The sequence below is a fragment of the Ursus arctos genome, unplaced genomic scaffold (genome assembly GCF_023065955.2).
Source record: "Ursus arctos isolate Adak ecotype North America unplaced genomic scaffold, UrsArc2.0 scaffold_15, whole genome shotgun sequence".
Lineage (NCBI taxonomy): Eukaryota > Metazoa > Chordata > Mammalia > Carnivora > Ursidae > Ursus > Ursus arctos.
In genome coordinates, this window is record NW_026622819.1 from 23,020,358 (window position 1) to 23,035,092 (window position 14,735).

A 14,735-nucleotide genomic window follows, 5' to 3' on the forward strand; every position below is an offset into this window, starting at 1 on the left:
TTTCAGGCTGCTTCATTCTATAACAGATAAAAGGTTTATGTGAGGCCTCTCTGTTTGGGAGACTGATTTTAATCACAGACAGTTCTAAGAGTTTGAAAACCTCTGTTTTATTTTCTGGCTTCCTCCATGCAGAGAGGGTAATGGTGACATAATTAGAAGAGGGGACTGAATTTAAAAGTCGTGACATTTGTTATTTTGTCACCTTTTTTTTTTTTTTTATCACTGGTGTGCTATATTTAAAGCATTATTTTAGATTGTGGAGACATGAAACAAGTTGGGAGGTTCTTGAGATAATGATACAGGATAAAGGTATGGCTTCTATGCTCTGAGTTCTCACAATAGCCTGGAAGAGTCTGACAAGTACACATGTTAGACGAGAGTAATTAAAATAGAGGTCCACAAACTATAGATCGAGAATAGAAAAGGCTAGGTTTTATACTGCCATTTTAATGCATTCATACGGCACAGGTATTTGTCCTATATGTTAAGAATACATAAAGTTAACTGGATGTCCTAAGATCAAATAAGTAGAGACCGATGTACCAATGTGTGTGTGTTATGCCAACAGTCGTTTGTTTGCAGGAGAGGACGAGTGGTGAGTGGGGGGAGGAAAGACTCATATTTTACCTATATCAGAAAAAAAGGTCATGACATTTCCAATTTGGAATCTCTGTTCTACCAGGAAAGTTCCTTTTCTCTGCCACATAATTTATCTTTCCCTTCATTCCTCACTTAAAGAGCTGCTAATTTTTTTTTCCCCTCTATCATCCTAAACAATTCAGTTTTCACTCTCAGCTGGCATGCTTAGCTTAGCAAACAAAAGCCTGGTGATTAGTAGAACCACAAACATTTTCTAATGCATGCTCTTTGGGAGCCTTATGACCCTCAAGAACATATCCTAAGGATCTTATTAATATATTCTTTCCAGAAAAATAAGGTCCTCCCTAGGGTATACATTTGTTGCTATAATTTGAAGATCTTCTCAATACAGTTATATAAATATGAAGAATCTCTGAGATTCAGATTCTTGTGGGGGAAGGGAGTTCTTGCTCATTAGAAACTCCCTAGCACATTCCCCGCCCCCCCCCAATGTGAACCTTATTCATATAATGATTGTTGGTAACCCAAGGTCTCAGAAATGCAACTTGTTATAGCAGAACAATCTTCCTCTCTGCCCCTCCCCCATCCTGTTTGCTCTCTTTTCCATTTTTTCCCTCTTTCTTTAAAACCAAAAAAATTATTCTAGTTGCTGAGAATGGTGAGTGAGAATCCAAAACAGTGATCTCAGTAAGTAGTCCTTAGAGAAAGAATGAGAGATTGAAGAGAATAGGAACAGAGAGATTGGGGGAGAGAGGGGTGACTAGCTGGTACCTATTTAACATCTACAGAACTTCGTGACTTGACTACACAGGGTCAATGAGAAGGACACATTTCTGGTTTGGCTCGTTGGGACAGTTGAGGGAGGTTCTATTCATTCTAGTACATACTACTGAGAGGAAGATTTTTCACAGAAGACAGATATATTTATTATTAGAAAAACTGTGCTCGAGGTAACTGGGGACAGATCACAAGGTCTTCTTAAGCAGAGGGTGCAATATATTGGTTAAAGAACCAGACTTCAGGCAGTTTATTCACAGTTAGATTTCCCTGAGTTTGGTAATAAGTGAAAAATGCAAATCGGTATGGTCTCATGGAAGGGACTGGCAGAAAAGAAGATTCTTTACGGCGATCTGGGGAACATTTAAAGGGTGGATATCTGAGGAACAGCGTATAACATAAAATAATAAAATGAGATAGAATGAACTACAAGAACAGTAGGAGAACAAGGAACATGCATTTCAGGAAATTCATGAGAAGTGGGGAATATCCACTGGACAGAAATGCTGCCAAGAAATTAAGAAAAATCAAGACTAAAGTATCCATCGACTTTGAAGTTAGGAGAATCCCAGAGATTTAATGAGGCAAATTCTAATACAGTCTTCATAAGATAAAACCAAACTGCAATGAGTTGAGTAGTGATGGATGATGAAGAAGTGATGGCAGAATGCTGATTACTCTTCTAATTAATTTGTCCCTGACAGGAAGGGGGAGTTTACACAGTAATAGAAGAGGATAGAGGTTTAAAAAAAAAATGTGTGTGTGTGTGTGTGTGTGTGTGTGTGTGTGTTGGGGGGTGGGGGTGATAAGGGAACACGATTCTTAAAGTTTTAAGAAGAAACTGAAATAATAATTAAGGTTTTTAAATTTGCATTTAAAAAAGTGAGAACAGATGCAAGTGGAAAAACAAGATACTATGTACCACTATTTATTTAACTGATATTAAAACTCTTATTCACATTCCTCTGTGACTAAAATCAAAGGAGTCTGTCAAAACCAAAGCCAATTCTTTCATTGCTAATTTGAAATTCCTAACAATGCTACTGAAGAGGAATTCCTATTTAATCATAGTAGTTAAATTCTGAGAACTACATAATAACATATTTATTGATGTTCTCCAGTAGTGTTTTCTACTATGGGGCATGTGTGTGTGTGTGTGTGTGTGTGTGTGTGTGTGTGTGTATGTGTCCTTGTCCTTGATATATTTATAAACCACTCTTCCTTTTGAACACAGGAAATTGTGTCTCATCATCTCCTGTTCAGTGTGCTGAGTACTGATTTTGTGCTTAGATGGCCAAAGCACAGCAGCACAGAAAGTGCCTCCTTTGCTGTCAAAAGCCAGGAAATATGAGGCTTAAACATGATCTGAATCGGGCATACATGCAGGCATTCTTTTCCTTTTCATTTGACATTTATGCTCTCGAAGTAAACACCCAATTACTGTTATTTTATGAAAGACAATCCTAACAGTTCTAGTGAAATATAAAATTAGTTGAAAAATTTTTTATTCAGCATTCATTTTTTTAAAGGAAAATGGCGATACACTTAAACATATATAGGAAGATTTTAATCCATGCAACATTTTTATCATTTTTCCCCACTCTGGAAGCAATGGAGACAATATATTTTATGTTTATCTAGTTTTACTTTATCAAGAGATACTTTTTCAATGTTTCCCCTATATCCACAGCATCTTCCAAATTCTCTTAAGAATGATCTAGATACTCACTTCAAGTCTATTGATTAAAGATAGGACTTGAACTTCATCTGAAGGGCAGAAATGCCCTTCTCTCAAATGCCCTACTCTCTCAAAAATTAAATAAAGTACTGTTATGTCTCCATACTCTGCAAAACAATAAGGATTCACAGTCGCATGCCCTTAGTGAAAGAAATGTTCTCACTTACTAAATTAAAAAAAAAAATCATTGGAAACTCTGTTGATTTCTTTCTCTCAGTAGCAAGGCATTATTTTTGTTCCTTGCGTAATTTATGTCACCATTATAGACATGCTTATTCTCCTTCCTCCATTTAGAGCTATCCAGACCAGTAAAAGGAAATATTTAAAATTTAATAACATGACTAGGATATTTAGTGGTGTCAGAGTCTATCAAAACAAAAGCCAATCACTTTATCCTATACCTCGGAATACAAACTCTGATGTCCTTCATAATGCCAAGAAAGAAACTTGTACACATTTCCAAGGCTAACTGAGTTACAGCAGTGCTGGATCAAACACATAGGGAAAAGAGGTGCAGATTTGAGGTAAGGCAGACCTGGATTCAACTCACTTATTGTGTGACCGGACAACTTTTTTATCTTCTCTAAACTTTGACATCATCTTTTTTTTCTCAGTTATTGCAACAGCTACTTCATGAATCCCTCTGCTGCCACCTTTGCCTCCCTATAGCATATTATCCACACAGTGACCAAGATGACCCCTCTAAAATGCAGAGCTGAGCTTGTGCCAGCCATCTGCTCAAAGGCACACATGAGACCATAAGTTCCCCCTGCTTCCACCTCCGACCCTGGCTACCATCATATTCTCCCTTGCTCACTCCTCCATGCCAGCCAGATGGCCAGGATGGCCTCCAAATATCAGGCAAGTTCTCAGCTTCAGGCTTTTCTACTGGTGATTCCTCTGCCCAAGACGAGTTTTTACTTACCTCATTAAGCTTTTTCTTAAAAGTCACCTTGTCTTTGAAACCAAACCTAAATACACAAGATTGCAACCCTCTCCTCTTCACTACTATCCCCACTTACCTGCTTCATGTTTTCCATAGCCCTAATCACCTTCTAATTTACTATATAAATTAAGCATTTTAATTGTTTATTGAATTTGTCTTCACAATAGAATGTAAACAACACAAAAGTGGGCATGTTGGAGTCTTTTGTTCACTTTTGAACCCCAGTACCTAATACAAAGCCTTGCACAGAGTGTGCCTTCAATAAATATCAGATAAATAAATGAATGAATGAGCATGAATTTTCCTAACTACAAAAATTCAGACAATAATTCTTTACTCAAGAAAAAAAAAATTGAAAACCAGATAAAATAGTCTGTATTTAGCCCAGCACTAGACACACAGAGGGTTGTGATGGGAGCCAGTATTGTGCTGCCATTATTGATGTTATTGCCATCAAAAGAAGAGTCATAGTATTGTTTAAAAAAATGAACTGGGCAGACTGCTAACCAATTACACATAGACACGTATACAAACACATACACCTCACACACTCACTCACACAAACTTTGAAGGGCATGCTGAAGTTTGATTTTAAAATGAAGTGATTCATTCTGGTTTTGTTTGTTTGTTTTCCCCAGTCCCTCGCAAACAGAAAATGGCCTAGTGATTAACAATCTGCAAAGTGGTTAACTCTCTGAAAAATATATCAGGCAGAATGTCACATTAGAAAGCAATGCCATGAGCAGAACCAAACTCCAAAATAGTGACCGTAGTTGAAAATCAAACAATAGTCAGAAGTATTTCAAAACAAAGTCCTCTCTTTCTCTCTCTCTCTCTCTCTCTCTCTCACACACACACACACACACACACACACAACCTGTCAACACCAGTAAGATATCTAAAAGGGCAGTACATTTTGGAAAAGCTAGTATCTTCACTTTAGAACCATCTTATGGACTACCAATGAATTTTTGGGGGGGATGCTGTTGTTAGATTTTTATTCATTTATTACTCCATCCATTATAAAATCCCTTGAATTTTTTCTCATCTGTGATTATAGTCATTAATGTATCTTGCTGCTTCACAAAAAAATATGTGTATTGTAAAAGAAAGTATGATTAAGTTGTAATAAAAATGACCATGCCTTTTTAGTTACTATTTAGACTATTTAAGCATTCAATCATTTAATCCAAAAAGATTAATTTTACTTTCATTTTAGCAAAGAAGATCCATTAGTGACATAAAATGAAGTTTTCATTTGGTTAATTAGTTGAATGAGGGTCATCCATATCTATCATCAAAAGCTAAAGCTGTTAAGTCACAAAAATAAATGTATTCCCTGTGCATGTGAATCAGCTTAGAAGCACTAGAGTAGGTATTGAGATGTATCAGAATGGAATGACATAGAGAGGCCACATAGAACATGCTAGGAGAGTAGATCATTCTCATATACAGAACAACATCTATGTGTCTGAATCTTTAATTCAATTTGTCAGGGTTACTAGTTCTGGATTTTATCTAAAACTGAAAGGTAATTGCCTTTTGTTTCCCTTCTTAATGAATATTAATTTCTTTCTACCACATTCGTTACATTTGCAATTATTCTCATTAACAATTTTTGTGACATTTAAAAGCTTTTAAGTTTGCTTTAACTCAATTAAAAAGGAAAATGTAGTCATTATAGTACAAATCCAAATATTTTACACAGATTTCCTTTAAGTGTGATCTCTCTTTTTGCTTTGTATGAGGTCTGAATGGTTAATGAGAACTTATAATTGTACACAAATACTTTTAAGTGGAGTGCACTTTAGAAATTTTGGATCTTAATGACTCCAGACTAGTTTTTATATGAAGCTATTTTAAAACTTGTTTCAGAAAATGTTGTATAATTTTAAAAAAATTAACTTTAATATAGACTTAATTCATACACACAAGAAACCAAAACAAACATAGTACAGTGTTTTGTTTTTTTTTTTCTCTCTCTCACTTTTGTATGCAGTACTTTTGGGAACAATGTGTAAATATAAACAAAAAGAAACTGACCTTTTAAAAAAATGTACTTACTGGGGTGATGTCAGCATGATGACGGAATAGGGAGCCTTAAACCCCTTTTCCCCCAACAAACACACCTATTGAATAGTAATTCATAAACATGTTACCTTTGTGAGAAATCTAGAAATGGGTTAAGAGAACCCTGCACCCTGGATGAGTGTGAAACCTGCCACATCAAAACCAATAAGGAGATTTGAGATACTCTCTCACCACAATTTCTACCTCCAGCACAGTGCCACACAATCAAGGAAGGAAGGAAGGAAGGAAGGAAGGAAGGAAGGAAGGAAGGAAGGAAGGAAGGAAGGAAGGAAGGAAGGACTCAACTTCTCCTTAGGGAGGAAAAGAGGTATATCACATGTTCATGTGTCCAATGCTTCAACTTTTCCAAGTGTTACCCAGAGTACTGCCTTCCATCTAGCCTATCTGAGAATGCTGAGATAATATGGAATATGATAGTGGCCTGGGGTCAGTAAAAACAGAGATAGTGATTTGAGCTGGAAGTCACCAAGGCTACTGTCTCTGGCCCAGCAGAGCTAAGAGTTGAAAAACTCCAGGTCTCAGTTTCTCCCAGGGGAGGGAAAGAGATGTACCAAACATCCAACAACCCAACTCACCTGGGGACTTCCTGGGGAATGAGCGTCAGTCTCTGTTATCTCACAGTAGTAATGGGACCCAACATACCCTAAATGCTTGGGGGCTTCTAAAACAAAGAAAGTAGTTTGGACTGGCATAAAGATTTGAGAATATCTGGCCAGACTTACTGGTGAAGCTCTTCTCTAGTACAGGACTAATCCATGAACACTAGGAGAGGTGGCTGTTTTGTCTAATACACAGACACCAATACAGGGTCAAGAAAATGAAGAAACAGAGGAATGTTCTCCAAATAATTCAATAAGATAAATCTTTAGAAACAGGTGCTAATGAAACAGAGACATATAATTTACCTAACAGAGGATTCATATTAACTATCATACATATGCTTACTAAGGTCATGAGAATAATGCATAAATAAAGTGATATTTTCAACAAAAAAGATAGAAAAAAAAGTACCAAACAGAAATCATGGAGCTGAAGAAAACAATAACTGGACTGAAAAATTCACTAATGGCATTCAATACCAGACTAGGTCAAGCAGAAGAAAGGATCAGTAAACTTAAAGACAAGTCATTGGAAATTATTTAGTCAGAGGAGAAAAAAGAAAGAAAAAATAAAAAAAGAAAAAAGGAAGAAAGCCTGAGGCATTTACGGCACACCACCAAATGAATTATGAGAGTCCCAGGAGTAGGGTTGGGGGGGTTGGGGGAGGGGAGAGAAAGAGAAAGGACCAAAAAACTTATTCAAAGAAATAATGGCTGAAAAGTTGCCAAATCTGTGAAGGGTGTGGACATCCAGATCCAGAAAGCCCACAGTATTCTAAAAGATGAATCCAAAGAAACCTACACTAAGACAAATTATGATCAAATTGTCAAGACAAAAACAAAGAAGTCATTTTAAAAGCAGCAAGTAAAAGCAACTTGTCAAATACAAGGGAAATTCCATAAGATTAGAAGCAGATTTCTCACCAGAAACTTATACACCAAAGGGACTGAGATGATATTTTCAAAGTATGAATAGAAGAAAGAAAGAAAGAAAGAAAGAAAGAAAGAAAGAAAGAAAGAAAGAAAGAAAGAAAGAAATCTGGCAACCAGGAATACTATAAATAACAGAACTTCACAACTGAAGGAGAGATTAAGACATTCTCACAAAAGCTGAGAAAGTTATTGCCACTAGACCAGACTTACAAGAAATGCTAAAAGGAATGCTTCAAGTTCAAAAGATGCTAAATAGCAACACAGTAGATTAGAAAGTCTAAAACTCAACAGTAAAGGTAAATATATAGACAAAAACAGATTATTGTAATGGTGGTGGGTACCCTTTGAATTATGGTATAACAGTTAAAAGACAAAAGTATCAAAGCTATAAAATATGTTAAGATACACAATAAAATCAGATGTAAGTTATGACATCAATAACAGTTTGGGGGAGGAAAAGTTAAAGCACAGAAGTTGTATGTGATCAAGGTTATGTTGTTACCAGCTTAAAATGGATTATTATTAACTACAAGATATTTTATGTAAACCCCATCTCACACACACACACACACACCCTATAGATATTACAAAAAACAAAGGAATCAAAGCATAACAATACAGAAAATCAACAAAACATAAAGGAAGCAGGAAAAACAAAATAACTCTAAGACAAACAGAAAACAAGATGAAATCCTTCCCTATCAATACTTAAATTAAATGTAAACTGATTAAATCCACCAATCAAAAGACATAGAGTGGATGAATGGATAAAAAAGAATATTGATCCACATGCTGCTCACAAGCAACTCACTTTTTTTTTTAGAGAGAGGGAGCGAGCACATGTGAGCAGGAGGAGCAGGGAGGAGGGTGGGTCAAAGAGAGAGAGAGAAAGAGAAGCTTAAGCAGGTTCCATGCCCAGCACGGAGCCCAACACAGGGCTCAATCTCATCACCCTGAGATCATGTCCTGAGCTGAAATCAAGAGTCAGCCGCTTAACCAACTGAGCCACCCAGATGCCCCAAGAAACTCACTTTAGATTCAAAGATACAAATAGGCTGAAAGTGAAGGGATGGGAAAAGATATTCCAGGGGTACCTGGGTAGCTTAGTTGGATAAGCATCTGCCTTCAGCTCAGATCATGATCCTGGAGTCCTAGAACAGAGCCCTGTTTTGGGCTCCCTGATCAGTGGGGGTCGCTTCTCCATCTCCCTCTGCCCCTCCCCCCTGCTCATGCTTTTTCTCCCTCTCCCCCTCTCTCAAATAAATAAATAAAATCTTTAAAAAATATATATATATATATATATATATGCAAATGGCACCCCAAAGAGAGCAGGCTTGGCTACACTTATATCAGACAAAATAGACTTCTGGTCAAAAACTGTTACAAAGAGAACAAAATTATACTATATAATGATAAAAGGAACAATTCAACAGGAAGATATAAATACACAATTATAAATATATAAATATATACGATGTATTAAAATATACAAAAATGGCAATTATAAATATATATGAATACAACAGAACAAACATTATATACAGCAAATATTGAAAGAACCAAAGAGAGAAATAGTATTACTATAATAGTATAAGACTTAAATACCCCACTTTCAATAATGGACAAAAATCAGCCATATGAAAATCAACAAAGAAACAGTGGACTTGACAATGGTATAGACCAAATGGATATAACAGACATTGCACTGAACAGAGGCAGAATGCACAATTTTTCAAGAGCACTTAAATCTTTCTTAAGGATAGATCAAACTTCAGGTCACAAAACAAGTCCCAACAAATTTAAGAAGACTGAGAAGACACCAAGTATCTTTTCTGACTATGGTGGAATAAAACCAAAAGCAGGGAAACAAACAAACAAAACAAAAACACACACACACACACACACACAAAAAAAAAAACCTGAAAAGTCACAAATATGTGGAAATTAAATATATTTTTGAATAGCCAAAAAGAAATTAGAAAAAAATTAGGGAATGTCCTGAAGCAAAAGCAAATGAAAATACATCTTATCAAAACTTATGAGACACAGCCAAAGCAGTAACAAAAGAGAAGATCATAGCAGTGAACACTCAAAAAAAAAAATCTGGAATAAATAACTTAAGTTTACACTTCAGGAAACTAGAAAAAGAAGAAACTAAATCCAAAGTTAGGAGAAGGAAGGAAATAATAAAACCTAGAGAAATAGACTAATAAAATGGAGAATAGAAAAACAGAAAAAAAATCAAAGAAACTAAGAATGTTTTTTTAAAAAGATAAAGTTGATAAACCTTCAGCGAGACTAGTCATGAACAAGGAGAGAAAACTCAAAATCAGAAATGAAAAGAAACATTACAACTCATGACACAAAAATAAAAATGATCCTAAGAGATTATTATAAACAAGTTTATGCCAACAAACTGAATAACCTAGAACAAATGAATTCCTAGAAACATATAACCTACCAAGACTGAATCATGAAGAAACAGAAATCCTGAAGAGACCTATCCTTAGTATGGAGTTCTTTTATTAAGTTTTTATTTGTTGGTTTGTTCGTGGAGTTTTCTACACATAAGATCCTGCCATCTGTGAACAGATCTGCTGTGCAACATCTTGCCTATAGTTAACAATACTGTATTGTACACTTAAAAATTAAAAGTTTAGAACTCCATGTTAAGAGTTCTTACCACAATAAAATAAAGATTAAAAAAAATCTCTGCTGAAATGTTTGTGTGAATTTGTTTCTTTGAAATTTTCCATAAAGGGATATAAAGTGGTAAAGTTCTCTTTATCAGTCACTGGTTTTTTTTGTTTGGTTGGTTGGTTGGGTGGTTGGTTGGTTTTTGGTGTTTTTTTTTTTTTTTTTGGTGTGGGTTTTGTTTTGTTTTAGCGTGTGTGTGTGTGTGTGTGTGTGTGTGTGTGTGTGTGTGTGTGTTTTAAGAGTTTTTAAAGTACTTGTACTCTTAACTGGAACACAACAAAACGTTCTGTTCTTGCTTCTATTTTCCCTTCACAAAGTCACACTATTCAACAAGTTTTCTCAAGAACAGCTTCATTTTTACTGCCCTCTTCAAAGTTTCACAGTGACTTTTCATTTCTTATACGAAAAAAAAAAAACACCTAATTTTCTTACCCTGGAATTCAAAAACATCTGTAATGTCTTAAAATCTGTCTATATGGCAGGATCATCTACCAAGTTGTTGGATACTCAACTTGAGCCCATAGAGAAGGGAAGGAAGCTGAGAGGAGGCACAACCAAAACCAGGTATACCATAATAATTAAGCACTGGTCTCTCAAAGACAAATTGTATTTTTCCTAACTCCAAGAGACATAGTGAATTAGGTCCTGATTTCTGTGGTTACAGCCAGGTCTAGGAAGTGATGAGTAAGAATGTTAACAGGTATCATTAAGCACAGTGAAAGCAGAACTGCACTTCGGAGCAGGATGATAGCCAGTAAGTGGGCACAGAAGTCGAGGTTCAATTACAGATGAAAAGATTCTACCCAGGCCTTGGTAAGGGGCAAGATCCAAGCCAAGGAGGTCCATGTGTGACAGTAGAGACATGCAGTGTTTTAGAAAGAGGAGGAGGGGTCTTGGAACAGTGGGATGCCAAATTCTACGGACTGAGAATCCTCTGTAATTATAACTAATAATGCTTAACCGCTGTGCCACCCAGGCGCCCCTGCAAACTGGCTAAATTCTTAATCACCCTGTGCACATAGGCCCTACCTCCCTTCCAGATATAACATACCCCTGATTTACACAAACTGGATATGATTAAAAATATTCACCAATGGTTATGAAGAAAGTAATAGTACCTACAGCAAATTTCTGCTTTTGTGCTCCTGTAACCAGGCTAAAACTAGGAGTCCAGGGAGGGGATCTTAGGGGTTGTCAAGGTGAGCAAGATCTATTGCGAATTCAAGGGTAAGTCTTTCTTTTAGCAAAAAGATTATTCAGGTGAGAAAATTGTGCTTCATCATAAGCAGATTTTGAGCCTACTTACATTTTGGTGCCTCTACTGATGGGAATTGTATATTATATTATTGAAAGAACAGAGTCACATGTTTCAGTCCTCCTGATGGAAAATAAGTAAAGCACAATAAGAATTAAAAAAATACTCCCAGCTTTAGAATCCAATCAAATCCTTACTATGATCATCATGTCAAAGGTGCTAAAGGAGTTATGTTGTGATTGGTTTTATTTTCATTTTTATTAAATTCTGTCAAGCTGAGAAGACCAATAAGCACTTTTATGCATGGTTAAATAATTATGTACTGACTTCATGGGAAATAAAGATATCTTGCAAAATGTAAGACAGGAATATTATTCCCTTCTTAGTATTCTTAGTAAGGGTTTTAACGTTTGCGCTCAGAACCTCAATTTCTATGGGCATTTGCCAAGCAGGTAATAAGTATATGCTGGGTGTAAGGAAATCACACTACCAAATCATAATCACTATTTTTACTTCTTTAAATGCAAGTATAAGCATATTACTTTTACACAATTGTGCATAGCATAAGAGATTATATTTTAAATTGGATATCTTAAAAAAATTAAAGCAGAAATACCCAATTACTTTTATTTCAATTCAATACTTTCATTAACAGAAAACCTGATTTTTTTTTTTCCATACACATGAACACGTTAAAAGTCAGATTTTGTATTTTGGGCCATACAGATTTAGACTTGAATTTTTAATGTGATGTTAGTAATTTATATTTTAAGGCTCAAAACTGGAAAGAAAAGCTCTACTTAATAGAACTATTTGACAACTTAAGATGAAAACTTACACAATATTTTTTTTGGTTATTTTTAGGATCCTGGCATCCAATATTACCACATGTCGTTGTCAGAGTCCTTTCTCAATCTTCACAGTAAATATCATTTGTAATGTTTCATTTACTTAATATCTATTGGAAAAGGCAAACTGATCAATGTATTTTCATTATTTCATGAACTTTCTGTGAAATTCAGATTTCAACACCGTGCTTTAAAAAATGTAGTACCGATGACTAATCTATTCACCAAATCAATGTTGAATGCATATTTTGTGCCAAACGTTATACTAGACAGTCACTGAATCATATGTATTACAGATCAGTCTAGGTATTATAGGAAGGTGAAAATTTTCCTGTTCTCATGGAACTTAAATTCTAATTAAGAAACAAAAGTCAGAAATGTGGGTGATAAAGGAAAGCCTTTTTAAGGACATAATTATTAGACTGGTAAGTAAATGACAAAAAAAGAGCTGGATATATGAATATCTAAGAGAACAGAATTCCAGACTGAGAAACTCTGCATTTGTTCCTGGATACTGATGTTAGAAGAGCAAAATCCAAAATTGCATAATCAGTTTCTCAATTTACAGTGACACTAAAAGACTGAATCACAGCAGAGAAATATAGGAAGTGTTTGTAAGGGCTGTACTTTCAAACATAAAGTTCGGTCCACTCTTTGCCGGTGAATCAAAGTGGCACTTCTTCCTTGAATAACATTATCATGGTAGAACTTGAAGAAAATGTCCAAATATTGCCTAAGGCGTCTGATACTGGCATATAATCATTTCCCTTACACTATGGAACAGATAGAACAATATATTATTGCCATTTTTTCTCAAGCAGATCCTGCTAAGGTCACAGCACACTCTTTACAAGATGGCTGACAGAAAACCAAAAGTTTAAAATTCCTGATTAGGAACCCTCTTTACTTGTGGTTAATTCATGTATGTCCATAGATAGGTTGTATCTGTTTAGCCAAATGAGGCAAAATGAAATTCTAATTGGATTTCAACATTCATCCACAGTTGTGTTTCTCTGTAGAAAGTAATAACATCTTTCAGAATACCTGTAAATTTGCTTAAAGTCCCTCAAAATCTGTTATGTGTTTTTGTCAATAGACACTAAATGCCTAGTGTGCTACCCCTGTTCAGTCTGTGGAAGTCTTACTACCTTCAGATGATAAAGTTTCCTATCTTTATATAAAAAGGCAAAAGGTAATGGGGTAATGCCTAGATATTGTTTAGAATTGTATTCAAATGTTCCCCACCCAGAAACTTCTCTAGAATGTGGTATTTTGCTGAGGGCCAACGTTCATCCTAATGATGTCCACGGAGACATTATTCCAGAAAGACTCGAAACTTATAAATTGCACTAATTGGAAAAATGTAAAAGCTCTAAGAGTAACATTACTCTTAGAAAAATAAAACAAGAGTTTCATAACCCTTTCATAACCTTTGTGGAAAATTTTAATAAATTTCTGTTGAGACAAGATATGAACCAAAGGCAAGAGAACCAGTTAGAATCTTGGGAATGATCCCTAAATTGACCACTGTGGTAGGTTATTTTTTAAAATTTTATAACATGTCAAAATGTTTATATATATATGCAAAGTTTAGAAAAATAGAATATCATCCATTCCCATGAATCATCAAAAAAACACAATCTTCTCCTTATTTAAAGGAAGAAATTATTTCACTAATGTGTGCAGTTGAGAGGTAGTACAACATAATGATTGAGATGCTGGATTCTGGGGGCGCCTGAGTGGCTCAGTCAGTTAAGTGTCTGCCTGTGGCTCAGGTCATGATCCCAGGGTCCTGGGATCGAGCCCCATGTTGGGCTCCCTGCTCAGTGGGGAGTCTGCTTCTCCCTCTCCTCCTGGGCATGTGCTTTCTCACTCTCTCTCCTTTCTCTCTCATGTGCGTGTGTGCTCTCTCTAATAAATAAATAAAATCTTCTTAAAAAATGCTGGATTCTGGAGTTGACCAGTTTGGCTTAATATACTGTTTTATCACTTACTGTGTGACCTTGGGCAAGTTATCCAAATTCTCTATAGCTCAGTTTCCAAATCTTAAAATCAGATTTATAATAGTACTTACCTCTTAGGGCTGTTGGAAAGACTTGAAAATTTAAAATATTTAATGTGCTTTAAAGATTTCTAGAATATAATAAGCACTCAATAAATACTACTTATTACCACCATTATTATTCTTAAATGTAATGAGAATGCTAACCCTTAGCAATAAGAGAGTAGAGAAAACAATTAGTATTCTTTG

The 14,735-nt window shown here is 35.5% G+C and overlaps 1 long non-coding RNA gene across 1 annotated transcript in view; it reads right to left on the bottom strand.

Moving 5' to 3' along the window:
• The window catches only part of LOC123001449 (uncharacterized), an 84,648-nt gene that overhangs the window by 48,491 nt on the left and 21,422 nt on the right, over positions 1–14,735 (bottom strand). The gene's annotated exons all lie outside the window — the stretch shown is intronic.